Source organism: Schistocerca serialis, chromosome 7, assembly GCF_023864345.2.
Source record: "Schistocerca serialis cubense isolate TAMUIC-IGC-003099 chromosome 7, iqSchSeri2.2, whole genome shotgun sequence".
Lineage (NCBI taxonomy): Eukaryota > Metazoa > Arthropoda > Insecta > Orthoptera > Acrididae > Schistocerca > Schistocerca serialis.
This window is the reverse complement of record NC_064644.1, coordinates 402,116,274-402,130,663: the sequence shown is the minus strand read 5'-3', so window position 1 is coordinate 402,130,663 and position 14,390 is coordinate 402,116,274.

Here is a 14,390-nt window from a genome sequence, read left to right as displayed (position 1 = left end):
TGTGGTCATCAGTCCCCTAGAACTTAGAACTACTTAAACCTAAGGACATCACACACATCCATGCCCGAGGCAGGATTCTAATCTGCGACCGTAGCAGTCGCGCTGTAAGAGAACAGTTGACCACGCACTGGATAGATATGTATCCAGTAGAACAGTTCATAATGAGAGGGACGCTCCGTAGTGTACAGTCACTGTAAAGAAACTTCTAAAGAAACAGACATTACTGAGCAATGGGTGTGAAGGAAAGCACAGGGCTATAAATAGATAGATGCTGAATGAAACGCGTCTGGTTGTCAGGAGAGCAATGCGTGATGCCTTCAATGAGAACCGTTGCAGAATATTGCCAAACAACGTTTCACAAAACCCAAAGAAATTCGGGTGGTATGTAAAGGCTGCTTGTGGCACCACAGTTAGTATCAAACCCCTAGCGAATGAGATTGGAATTGAAATTGAGGGTAACAAACCAAAAGCTGAAGTGCTGAACTCTGTTTTGCAGTGCACCATTTAAAAGGAAAACCCAGGAGAATTGGCACAATTTAGTCTTCGTACCACTAAAAGATATGTGAAATACGTGTTAGTGGCAGTGATATAGAGAAATCATTCAAATTGAACGAAGTACCAAGGATCGATGGCATCCCTTACAGATTGTATACTGAATTTGCAGCTGAATTAGACCATTTCTAACTATAATTTATCGCAGATCTTTCGAACAGAAAACCGAGCTCAGTTCTTGGAAAAAAAGTGCAGGTGACACCAATCAACAAGAAAGGTAGTAGAAGTGATCTACAAAACTATCGTCCAACATCCTTAACATAAATTTGTCCTAGAATCTTTGAACATATTCTGAACTCGAACATAACGAGGTATCTCGAAGACAATGAACTCCTCCGTGCCGAGCAATATGGATTCAGAAAACATCGATCATGTGAAACCCAATTCTTACTTTTCTCACGTGACATACTGAAAGGATTGGATCTAGGCAGTCAGGAAGATACAGTGTTTCTTCATTTCCGAAAAACATTTGGCTCTGTACACCACAAATAAGACATGCAAAAAATCTCCCTAGCGTACGTCATCCTGTAGAATTGTGCACAGTATTTCCTCAGTGTACTTAAACAAACAACTAATGAGGTTTTTACCTCTGACAATCTTTTAGATAAGTTGTTTGCTACTTTTATTTTGCCATACCATTTCTTGTTCTAGCGAAGTGTATCACGAGTGAATATAAAATAGTTATAGTTGCAATACCATCTGAAAAAAAAAATTGTGTGGGTAACGTATCTCGCTATTACACTTGACATTCATTGTTAGTAAGACAACAGTTATCAATTATTCTCATTCACCAAAGTGGTTCTAAAGTGTACAGGGGTACAAGCATGATGTAACGTTAAATCTCTTCTTCATTTACGTTTTGAGAACTTTTCAGAAACTTTTAACTTTTCTCCTCAGTAATCTGTCGTGGTAGAGTCTATTTCCCAGCTATAAACTGTGTTTTCTATCCATAAACTAATCTATAATGCAAATTATGCAAGCATTCATAAATGGCAATGCTGCTAATAGATCCGTTTGCGGTAAAAATTTTGAAATTTTGAAGAAAGAATGTACGATATCTGACAATGAACATATTTGTCACAGTTGAAAAACATGGAAAGGGCGAGCAAGAGTGTCAATATGGCAGTTTGTAGGGGATGGGCGGGGGCTTGACTTGGGGGTATTGAGTATTGTTGATGTCTTGGATGACAAATGGCGACTGGTAAGTCGGCGTAAAAAGTTCCATTTCCAACCCTGTTAAAAACTTGCGTAATAACGACTTTTAAATCATTTTCTTGAAATAAAAAGGCGTGACTACACTACATTTGTTATGCTTTTCCTGACAGCTAAGAGCTGGAGAAGGGGCGGCAGGGGGGGGGGGGTGCCTCTGTGGCTGTCTGATATGGGCACTCTTGGAAAAGAGAGAAAGGTATCAATGTCTCGACGATGTCGAATACATACTATAGGGCACGATAGGGATTAAACAGGGCATCTCAGCGTTTGATCTAGAAGCTCTAGTAGTAGCCATGTTTGCAGATTAAAATTATGGGAATTCAGGTTTTACATATTCTGAAATGCCTAAACATGTTTCCGCATATTTGTGTCTTCATCGGTGGGTACTTTTCCATTACAGTCTGTGCAATAAAAATGACAGATAACATTACGACTGATGCTGAGCTTAGAAACCTAATGAGTAAAGTTACAATAGTATTAACATGCAATCTGACGAAAATCGGATGGCTTGTCACACACAGAGAAACAACACACGACGATTGTTAGACTGCGAGGGATATGACAGCCTCCGTTCCATGACAAGCTGTTAAGGCACGAGATCTTGAGTTGCTGGTGATGGATCTACATCAAGGGTATTATACCTTCAAACACGGTACAGTACTGAAACTTCCTGGCAGATTAAAACTGTGTGCCCGACCGAGACTCGAACTCGGGACCTTTGCCTTTCGCGGGCAAGTGCTCTACCAACTGAGCTACCGAAGCACGACTCACGCCCGGTACTCACAGCTTTACTTCTGCCAGTACCTCGTCTCCTACCTTCCATACTTTACAGAAGCTCTTCTGCGAACCTTGCAGAACTAGCACTCCTGAAAGAAAGGATATTGCGGAGACATGGCTTAGCCACAGCCTGGGGGATGTTTCCAGAATGAGATTTTCACTCTGCAGCGGAGTGTGCGCTGATAAAGCTGTGAGTACCGGGCGTGAGTCGTGCTTCGGTAGCTCAGTTGGTAGAGCACTTGCCCGCGAAAGGCAAAGGTCCCGAGTTCGAGTCTCGGTCGGGCACACAGTTTTAATCTGCCAGGAAGTTTCATATCAGCGCACACTCCGCTGCAGAGTGAAAATCTCATTACGGTACAGTACTGTTTTCACCGTCAGGCATATTTAACAGTTGCCTGTGAATGGGTTACGAACCACTGGGTTTGCTGCAGCTCGTTGTCTAGTGGCTAGCGTTGCTGCCTCTGGATACGGGGTCCCGGTTTCGATTCCAGGCCGGGTTGGAGATTTTCTCTGCCCGGGGACAGGGTGTTGGTGTTGTCCTCATCATTTCATCATCACCATAATTAGTGACAGTGGCTAGATTGGGCTGTGAATGAAACTGGACTGTGTAAAAGTTGAGACTTGGTACGCGTGCTGATGACCGCGCAGTTGAGAGTCCCACAAACGAAGCATCATCATCACAGGACCTGCTAGTATCGCAGGCCGCAAACCCTTCACTATGACTGAGTAAGGTCCACGATAAAAGAGAAACGAACGAAATGACCATATGGATAAATATTTCTCGCAGAGAAGCTCAAAATTAACGGTAAATTGTCATTCGTCAATCGTGGCTCGAAAGAACTACAGAAAGAATATTTAAGATCGAACCAGATCGTGATACTCAAGTCTGTATTATCTGTTTCATTATAATTTACTATTTGTGACTTCTTGGTCGTTTTCAACAATCTTTGATCACATCTACTTGTCACCATACATTCGTGGTTGTGGACTGAACTACATGTGCCGGATGTGATTGCCTTCAGTGCTATTTTGTCATGCGAACACAGCATCAACATTAAGACCTTCTCACTGCTACATAGAAAGAGAATGACTTCGACTGTGTCTGTTTTTAACTACATTCAAATCATTGTTTGTCTAAGATGACCTATGACAGCATCAATTTTACTGTGTTTTGAAACATGATGGCTCTGAGCACTACGGAACTTAACTTCTGAAGTCATCAGTCCCCTAGAACTTAGACATCACACACATCCATGCCGAGGCAGAATTCGAACCTGCGACTGTAGCAGTCGCACGGTTCCGGACTGTGGCGCCTAGAACCGCTCGGCCACACCGGCCGGCGAACCAAGACGAACAGACGACAGCTCCTCTAACACACATTTACGGTGAGTTTACACCCGTGCACCCGGCGTCTAGTTGTCATGCAGTTGCGCTTACTTCACATGATAGTAGAGGCACGTGTCTCCTTGTCAGGCATGGGGAGATTTCTGAACCTGCATGCAGTGATCCGTCCGCACAATGGAGAGGCATGCTTAACTTTCTATCAGTGCATGTGCCTCCTTGCCTCTACGTGCAATGGCAGCATGCACCACATATTTGAAATGTCACACACTCACAAACACTGCCGCCTTGCTTTGTATGTGTAGGAAACGAGAGAGTAAAACCCGAAAATACGTAAGGTTCACAAAATTGTGGCACAATTCTATTTTCTAAACACACACTCAAACACACACACAAACATCTATATATATCGAATAGCCAAGGAAACTGGTACATCTGCCTAATACCATGTAGGGCCCCCGCGAGCACACAGAAGTGCCGCAACACGACGTGGCATGGACTCGACCAATTTCTGAAGTAGTGCTGGAGGGAATGAACACCATAAATCCTGCAGGGTTTTCCATAATCCGTAAGAGAAAGAGGGGCTGGAGATCTCTTCTGAACAGCACGCTGCAAGGCATCCCAGATATGCTCAATAATGTTCATGTCTGGGGAGTCTGCTTGCCAGCGGAAGTGTTAAACTCAGAGGAGTGTTCCTGGAGCCACTCTGTAGCAATTCTGGAAGTGTGGCTGGTCGCAATCTCCTTCTGGAATTGCCCAAGTCCGTCGGAACGCACAATGGACATGAATGGATGCAGGTGTCCAGATAGAATGCCTACATGTCAGCTGTCAGAGTCATATCTAGATATAACAGGGGTCCCATGCTACTCCAACTGCACACGCCCCACACCAGTACAGAGCCTCCACCAGCTTCAGCAGTCCCTTGCTGACATGCAGCGTCCACGGATTTATAAGGTTGTCTCCATACCCTTACACTTCAAGCAGCACGATACAATTTGAAACGAGACTCGTCCGACCAGGCAACATGTTTCCAGTCATCAACGGTCCAATGTCGGTGTTCAAGGGTCCAGGTGAGACGTAAAACTTGCTGTCGTGCAGTCATCAAGTATGCCCAAGTGGGCCTTCGGCTCCGAAAGCTCATATCTGTGATGTTTCGTTGAATGGTTCGCACGCTGACGCTTGTCGATGGCCCAGTATTGAAATCTGCAGCAATTTGCGGAAGTGTTGCACTTCTGCCACGTTGAACGATTCTCTTCAGTTGTCGTTGGTCCCGTTCTTGCAGGATTTTTTTTTCTTTCGGCTGCAGCGATGTCGCAGATGAAGATTTGGTGTTTTACCGGATTCCTGAAATTCAAGGTACACTCGTGAAATGGTCCTACTGAAAAATCGCCGCCTCATTGCTACCTCTGAGATGGTGTCTCGCGTCGCTTGTGCGCCGACTACACCACGCTGAAACTCAGTTAAATCTTGATAACCTGTCATTGTACCTTCAGTAACCGATCTAACCACTGGGCCAGACCCTTCCTTGTCTCATACAGGTGTTGCCGGCAGTAGCGCCGTATTCTGCCTGTTTACATATATTTGTATCTGAATAATGATGCCTATACCAGTTTCTTTGGCGCTTCAGTGTAGAGACTTCAGTGTCACCATACAGCAGCAGTCCATTGTTAGCAGTTAGCAGGCGAAAATCCCCATTAATGTACGAGTACAAAATAAATGCCCAGTCTTTGGAAGCGGTAACATCCGTCAAGTATCTGCGTGTGACTATTCGAAATTATCTCAAATACACGTAACGGGTAAGGCGAACTGTAGATTGCGGTTTATTGGTAGAATCCTGAAGCGATGCTGCCCTTCAACAAAGGAAATAGCTTACAATATGTCAGTTCGTCCAGTCTTAGAGTGCTGTTCGTCTGTGTGGGACCCTTGCCAGTTGGGTCTGATTCAAGAGATTGAGAAAGTCCAAAGAAGAGCGGCACGATTCGTGACTGGTACATTTAGCCATCGCGAGAGCGTTACACATCTCATAGAAAGTTTGAAGTGGGACATACTTGCAGATAGACGGCGCGCTAAACGGAAGGGGCTGCTCACTAAATTCCGAAATTCGATCTTCTCCAAGGATGTAGAACATATATTATTACCACCAACCTTCAAATCGCGCTATGATCACCATTCAGAGAGAAGGGAAATCAGAGTTCGTATTGACGAGTTCAGACAGTCGTTTTTCCCTCGCGAGATCCGCGAGTGGAACAGAGGGGGGCAAATATGACTTTGGTGCGAATTGTGCCCTCCGCCAAACACCGCTTGGCGGCTAGCGGAGTATATATGTAGATGCAGATGTAAATGTATTAAAGCAGGAGGGGATGTGATTTTGGTTCTGGACGCACGAAACATAAATAAGATCATATTATTTTTTACTACCAGACCAGAAGTGCTCGAAGAACAACTACAGAAATTCATGCAGTCAAGTATTAGTTCATGATCGACGTAAGATCGTCGTTTCGGCAAGTTGTTTTATCAGTAGAGTGACGAAAGTATTCAACGTTCATTTTTTCATGATGTTCGTAACAGTTCGGAGTACAGTCTTCTGGATTGAACGTTAGTTTTGGTCTACTTATAGCAGCCCCTGACCCTTTTTTAGGCCGTAATCTGTTACACAAAGTCACTGTATATGTCGACGATCTGTTGATTCCTACGTAAACATGGGAAAGCTTATTATTTTCTCGAAAAGAGTACATTTTAAATTTTCATATTAAACTGTCATTGCCAACCTTGAGATATCCAAATCTGCCAAAGAAGAAATAAAATTCTGAGGCCATGTCATGATAACTCTTTCTGGTATTTTTCCCGATTCGGACAAAATATAAAACTGTTCTCCTCCTTCCACAAAAACACAACTAAAGGAATTTTATGACCCCGGGTCATTTTTCAGGAAGTTAGTTGCTAATCAGTCGCTAAACAATCAGAAATTATTAAATTTGTTGAAGAAAAATGTTCCCTAGGTATGCTTAGAAAAATGCCAGGAAGATTTTGATAACATAAAGAACCATTAGGATTTTCTAAAATATTTCATCACCCATATATGAGAAAAGATTTTCGTATTGTGTCAGACGCGTCCTCCTGAGGACTTGGCTCATGGGTCTTTCAAATAACAGAGAATGAAGGGAGGACTGAGATACATGTTATCAGCTTTGCGAGCAGAGTGTTGTCAAATGGTTCAAATGGCTCAGAGCATTATGGGACTTAACTTCTGAGGTCATCAGTCCCCTAGAACTTAGAACTACTTAAACCTAACTAACCTAAGGACATCACACACATCCATGCCCGAGGCAGGATTCGAACCTGCGACCGTAGCGGTCGCACGGTTCCAGACTGTAGCGCCTAGAACCGCTCGGCCACCCTGGTCGGCAGAGTGGTGTCCGAGTGTGAAACAGCTTACTCGGCAACAGCGTTAGATGCACTTGCTGTCATGTAGTCATTTCGTAAATTTACTTAACTGCACCAATGGTCATCACATAAAAATTTTCTGTGATCACAAGGCTTTGAGATTTCTGTTAACTTGTAACGAAGGTTAACTAGATGGTGTCTGTTTTTGCAGGAAATTAATTTCGAGATTGTTTATAAACAAGGTAGTGAAGTGTAATAGCACATGCACTTTCCAGGTTGCCTCAACGTTTACCTGAATCTGTTGAACTTGTAGAACAAGGAAATGATCGCACGGTATAGCTAATGAATTAAACAACGCATTACTAATATTATCTTGACACGTGTAAAAACATCTTTGCAAAACGCGGATCCCAGATGGAGAAAGGTAGTTCAGATCATTCACCATGAGCCCAACTGGCAATACTGTAACAGGAGTAACAGGATAAAATATTTGCGTAAGTTAAGTACACACCATGACACACACAGAGGCCTTTGTTTCTGGCATGGTGTACACTTATGCTAATATTTCATCCTGTGACTGCAGTTGTAGTTTTATGCTGACAAGAGCCTTTACCAGCGGACGTTTATTCTGAAGTACACTGAATGCCAATCGGCTGTTGTCTAAAGCCAGGTCTTGTGGTAATTCTTGTTTTTGTGTCAATATTATATATGACAAGAGCAGCTCGCTACAGCTAATGCCGGCCTGTGTGGCCGAGCTTCTCTAGGCGCTCCAGGTTCGAATCATGCCTCGGGCATAGATTTGTGTGATGTCCTTAGGTTAGTTAGGTTTAAGTAATTCAAAGCTCTAGGGGACTGATGATCTCCGATGTTAAGTCCCATAGTGCTCAGAGGCATTTGAATCATTTGAACAGCCAGTGTAAAGTACCACCATGTAATTTAACAAGGCCCACTCCTTCCGAAGAATATATTTTAAGAAATATCGAAACATCGGCAAGAGCTAATAAAGCTATGTTTTGCAACTATTTTGCTGATTTTTTCAACTTCAGATACTAATATCTCCTTTCATCCAGAATCAAACCAGACTCAAAGAAATTTTCGAGATTTTAACCGGTTTATACGCACATATACACGTAATTGACAGACGATGGGTAGAATTTGTCACGCTCTTCGAACAGGTTGTAAGTGCTTTACCTCACCCTTCCACAGGATACACCCCAAACGAGCTCCATTTGGACAAAAAACAAAGATATGAGTGGTTATATCCGCTTCCTCAAATACCAAACAGCTGTGTATCTTCTCAGGAAATGACGAAATAAATCTCGGGTGAACAGCCTTGTATGAGTGTGGATAGGACACAATATTTCGGTAATCCACCACGTTGCCATCATCAGGTGCGCTGATGTACTGACAAGCAGTGGGCCGGTGGCATGTACTTCAGCGCACCTGATGATGGCAACGTGGTCGATTACCGAAATATTGTGTCCTATCCACACTCATACCAGGCTGTTCACCCGAGATTTATTACGTCATTAAATACGCCTGGAGAAATTGAAGAATCGCTTCTCAGGAAATGATACGTCAAACTACCAGATCCAAAAATGCATGTGCGCAAATAAGAAAAAATGCATGTGACAAACGGCTAAGAAGCATTGAAAAATATGTACTCTACTGGAGTTTTGGTTCTACTTACAAGGGAACCTCCCCATCGCACCGCCCTCAGATTTAGTTATAAGTTGACACAGTGGATAGGCCTTGAAAAACTGAACACAGATCAATCGAGAAAACAGGAAGAAGTTGTGTGGAACTATGAAAAAAATAAACAAAATATACAAACTGAGTAGTCCATGCGTAAGATACGCAACATCTAGGGGAACGTAAGCTAAGGTGCGCCGTGGTCTCGTGGTTAGAGTGAGCAGCTGCGGGATGAGAGGTCGTTGGTTGAAATCTTCCCTCGAGTGGTGAGTTTAATTTTTTATTTTCAGTTTATGTGACAAACTCTTATGTTTTCACCACTTTTTTGGGAGTGATTATCACATCCACAAGAAAACCTAAATCGGGCAAGGTAGAAGAATCTTTTTACCCATTCGCCAAGTGTAGAAGTTAGGTGGGTCGACAACATATTCCTGTCATGAGACGCACATGCCGTCACCAGTGTCGTATAGAATATATCAGACGTGTTTTCCTGTGGAGGAATCAGTTGACCTATGACCTTGCGATCAAATGTTTTCGGTTCTCACTGGAGAAGCACATCCTTTCATCTACTAATCGCACGGTTTTGCGGGGCGGTCGCAAAACACAGACACTAAACTTATTACAGTGAACAGAGCCGTCAATCAACGAACGGACAGATCATAACTTTGCGAAAATAAATATAGTAAAGTTTTCACTTGAGGGAAAACTTGAACCCACGACCTCTCGTTCCGCAGCTGCTCACGCCAACGACGGGACCACAGCGCTCCTTAGCTCACGCCACCCTAGATGTTGCTTATGCTGCGCATGGACTGCTCAGTTTGTATATTTTGCTTATTTTTTTCATAGTTCCACACAACTTCTTCCTGTTTTCTAGATTGATCTGTGTTCAGTTTTTCAAGGCCTATCCACTGTCCCAACTTATAACTAAATCAGAGGGGGGTGCGATGGGGAGGTTCCCTTGTTAGAAGTCATTACATGTCATCTATGAATAAACATATGAAGAAAAGGCAATAATTGTAGAATGATCGATACAAAATTGTTAAAATTTCCGTGCGAAGGAACATATTTGTTAGCATGTCGTAACTCCAACAACATCAAAGGCTTGTACCATCACCATGATCTAAAAAGATACATCGAGTAAAGAAATATTTTCCTTAAATAAACATCGCTGTCACTAACGGTTTATTTCGTAAATCCTATGTGTGTGTAGTGACCCACAGCCGCCGACCGTGTGTGTGTGTGTGTGTGTATTCTTTGTTTTGCTTATCTCTCCTCCATCGTGTGCTCCTTCCGTATGTGTTTAGTAACGCTAGCAACGAGAACCTCACTGATCTGGGCTAGACTGTTCCACATTACTAGAATCGTGAGCTCTGTATTTTAGAGCCGCACATACGAAAGGAACACACTCTAGAGAAAGAGAGATAAAGCCTATGGAATAATCAACATACATAAGGTAACAATACAAGGAATAAATGATCCGCGCTTCTCGCGAAAAAACCCAACGCTTGGGAACTACTGACGCACGAGCGAAAATTTCACAGACACACACACACACACACACACACACACACACACACACACGGCAGGTGGCTGCGCTGTATATTTATATAGGGTGTTATAAAAAGTGGCTCTGAGCACTATGGGACTTAACATCTGTGGTCATTAGTCTCCTAGAACTTAGAACTACTTAAACCTAACTAACCTAAGAACATCACACACATCCTGCCCGAGGCAAGGTTCGAACCTGCGACCGTAGCAGTCGCGCGGTTCCGGAGTTACAGAAAGGTACGGCCAAACTTTCAGGAAACATTCCTCACACACAAATAAAGAAAAGATGTTAAGTGGACATGTGTCCGGAAACGCTTAATTTCCATGTTAGAGTTCATTTTAGTTTCGTCAGTTTGTACTGTACTTCCGCGATTCACCGCCAGTTGGCCCGATTGAAGAAAGGTAATGTTGACTTCGGTGCTTGTGTTGACATGCGACTCATTGCTCTACAGTACTAGCATCAAGCACATCAGTGCGTAACATCAGCAGGTTAGTATTCATCACGAACGTGGTTTTGCAGTCAGTGCAATGTTCACAAATGCGGAGTTGGCAGATGCCCATTTGATGTATGGATTAGCACGGGGCAATAGACGTGGCGCGGTACGTTTGTATCGAGACAGATTTCCAGAACGAAGGTGTCCCTACAGGAAGACGTTCGAATCAATTGATCGGCGTCTTAGGGAGCACGGAACATTCCAGCCTATGACTCGCGACTGGGGAAGACCTAGATCTACGAGGACACGTGAAGTGGACGAGGCAATTCTTCGTGCAGTTCACGATAACTCTAATGTCAGCGTCAGAGAAGTTGCTGCTGTACAAGGTAACGTTGACCACGTCACTGTTTGGAGAGTGCTACGGGAGAACCAGTTGTTTCCGTACCATGTACAGCGTGTGCAGGCACTATTAGCAGCTGATGGGCCTCCACGGGTACACTTTTGCGAATGGTTAATCCAACAATGTGTCAATCCTCATTTCAGTGCAAATGTTCTCTTTACGGATGAGGCTTCATTCCAACGTGATCAAATTGTAAATTTTCTCAATAAACATTTGTGGGCTGACGAGAATCCGCACGCAAATGGTGCAATCGCGTCATCAACACAGATTTTCTGTGAACGTTTGGGCCCCATGTTCTTCCACCTACGCTCAATGGAGCACATTATCATGATTTCATACGGGGTACTATACCCGTGCTGCTAGAACATCTGCCTTTACAAGTATGACACAACATGTGGTTCATGCACGATGGAGCTCCTGAAAATTTCAGTCGAAGTGTTAGTGCGCTTCTCAACAACATATTCGGTGACCGATGGATTGGTAGAGGCGGACCAATTCCATGGCCTCCACGCTCTCCTGACCTATACCCTCTTGACTGTCATTTATGGGGGCATTTGAAAGCTCTTGTCTACGCAACCCCGTTACCAAATGTTGAGACTCTTCGTGCTCGTATTGTGGACGGCTGGGAAACAATACGCCATTCTCCAGGGCTGCATCAGCACATCAGGGATTCCATGCGACGGAGGGTGGATGCATGTATCCTCGCTAACGGAGAACATTTTGAACATTTCCTGTAACAAAGTGTTTGAAGTCACCCTGGTACGTTCTGTTGCTGTGTGTTTCCATTCCATGATTAATGTGATATGAAGAGAGGTAATAAAATGAGCTCTAACATGGAAAGTAAGCGTTTCCGGACACATGTCCACATAGCATATTTTCTTTCTTTGTGTGTAAGGAATGTTTCCTGAAAGTTTGGCCGTACCTTTTTGTAACACCCTGTATATGTACACTCTTTGACATAAAAGTCGACCGGCGGCCGGCCGCTTCAGAGGCTAAGTCCGCGCCTATCGCGACATGGGACAAAAAAACTGGGCAACTCGCTAATTCTCTAAGTCCGGTTATCTGCACAATCTGGCAACACTGTAGACTGCGGCACTTCCTGAGGGTAAACTGGTCCCATGATAGAGAAACCATAGGCCGATTACGCCTAGCGGTAGCGTGCGTTGTTTCTGTTCATTATGTCAGTGGATCGAGAGCAGCTGGCATTTAATATTTTTATAGCCTTTTCTGCCTGAATGCTGAAGACGTGAATGTAATGGTAGCGCAGATTCAATCTATTTCGCTTTATGACACACCGATATCAAAATTTTATCCAGTAACGATTTTGCGGCAGATTTCCTGCAGACTGTCCTCCTCTGGACGCCGTATGCGGCAAAGCTCCGGGATCCATTTGCTGGCTACCGGCAGCGGCCGTGGCGACAGCAACGGCGCTGCACTCCCCCGTTCTTTATCGAAAGCGCCTGCTCCCGCTCATCGCTTTTGATGATTTAAAACGCTTTATTATTAAATGTCGCTCCACAGAAAATTTCTACAATTTCCATTCACGCTCAAAAGCAACGGAGACAGACGCCCTGATTAGTAGGCGGGTATTATATTACATTAATCGGCAAGAGCTGAGTATGGCCCGAAATTAATTTTATAGACTGGGACGAAATTAAAACACCTCACTACATTCGATGAATTTATAAATGCTTCATACCTCGTTTCTTTTCCTTTCAAACTCAATTATTTGTGCAACTTTTGGTCAATGTTCGGATGTTTTCGACAAGCCAGAGTGAGCGTCTGTGGTGTAAAGTGTATTACAGTTCTTGTTTCATTCCTTATGGTAAGTCTATGCGATAAACTGTGTGAATACCTTGCAATGCATGCTCTGTAGCAGTGCAGGAACACTGCACATTTGGAGTTCCATGTATGGGTTCATGAAGTATTTAATGTTGATCGGAAGTGATAGTTAAGGTCATCGGATTTAAACCAGAAAAATTTGTCGTTTTGGAGGTTTCAGAGAACGGAAAGGAATTGCTAACGCCGGTGTTAGAAAACGTCTACAGTTAAATGCTATTGGAAAAATTTAGAAGAGGGAACTATATTAATCAACATGTGCACTTCATAGACAACCATATGACATTTTAGACCTATATGACGAACAAAGCTCAAATTTATATCGTTGACAGTCGATTTGAATCTTTTCAGGATCTATTTTACAGTGAAGCACCTTGGCATTTGCAAAGCAGACATTCATGATATTAACTTAATTTACTAAGTTGAAATCGGATGAAGATTGATGTTTAAAGGCATTCTTCAGATTTCGTATAAGGAATTTTTACTAGCAGTTTGCAACTCCATTAATTAAAATGGAAAATAAAAGGTTGTAGTCAGCGGCTTCTACCGTGATTGGAACTGCTATGTCATATAGTACGATCACTGCAACGCACAAGGGAACCTCTGAGTTAACGACACACTGGCGGCAAGAGACGGACTATAGTCACTGCGATGTTGCCTGAGCCTCAAAACGCAACCTTAAACACACAAACAGAGGAGGAGGAGATTATTGTTTTAACGTCCCGTCGACAACGATGTCATTAGAGACGGAGCACAAGCTCGGATTAGGGAAGGATGGGGATGGAAATCGGCCGTGCCCTTTCTAAGGAACCATCCCGGCATTTGCCTGAAGCGATTTAGGGAAATCACTGAAAACCTAAATCAGGATGGCCGGGCGCGGGATTGCACCGTCGTCCTCCCGAATGCACACACAAACAGGTGTTACTTATGTGAAGAACGCCGTTCTTGGAGTCTAGAAATTAAATACACTTTCTAATTGTGTCATCTTACAGTGGATTATATCGTACGAGTCTTCGATGTGGAAAACGAATGTCAAGTGAATTTAGCGAGCTAATGCCGGCCTACACCCGGAAGTAAATGCACTATCAGAGTGTTGACAAATACTTGCTACGACGCTGCCATTTATCGGCTCTCTTACGAGGCAGCTCTTCAGCGAAATGCTTGCCGTGATTCTCCGATACGGTTCTTCAGAGTGGAGACGCGCGCGCACG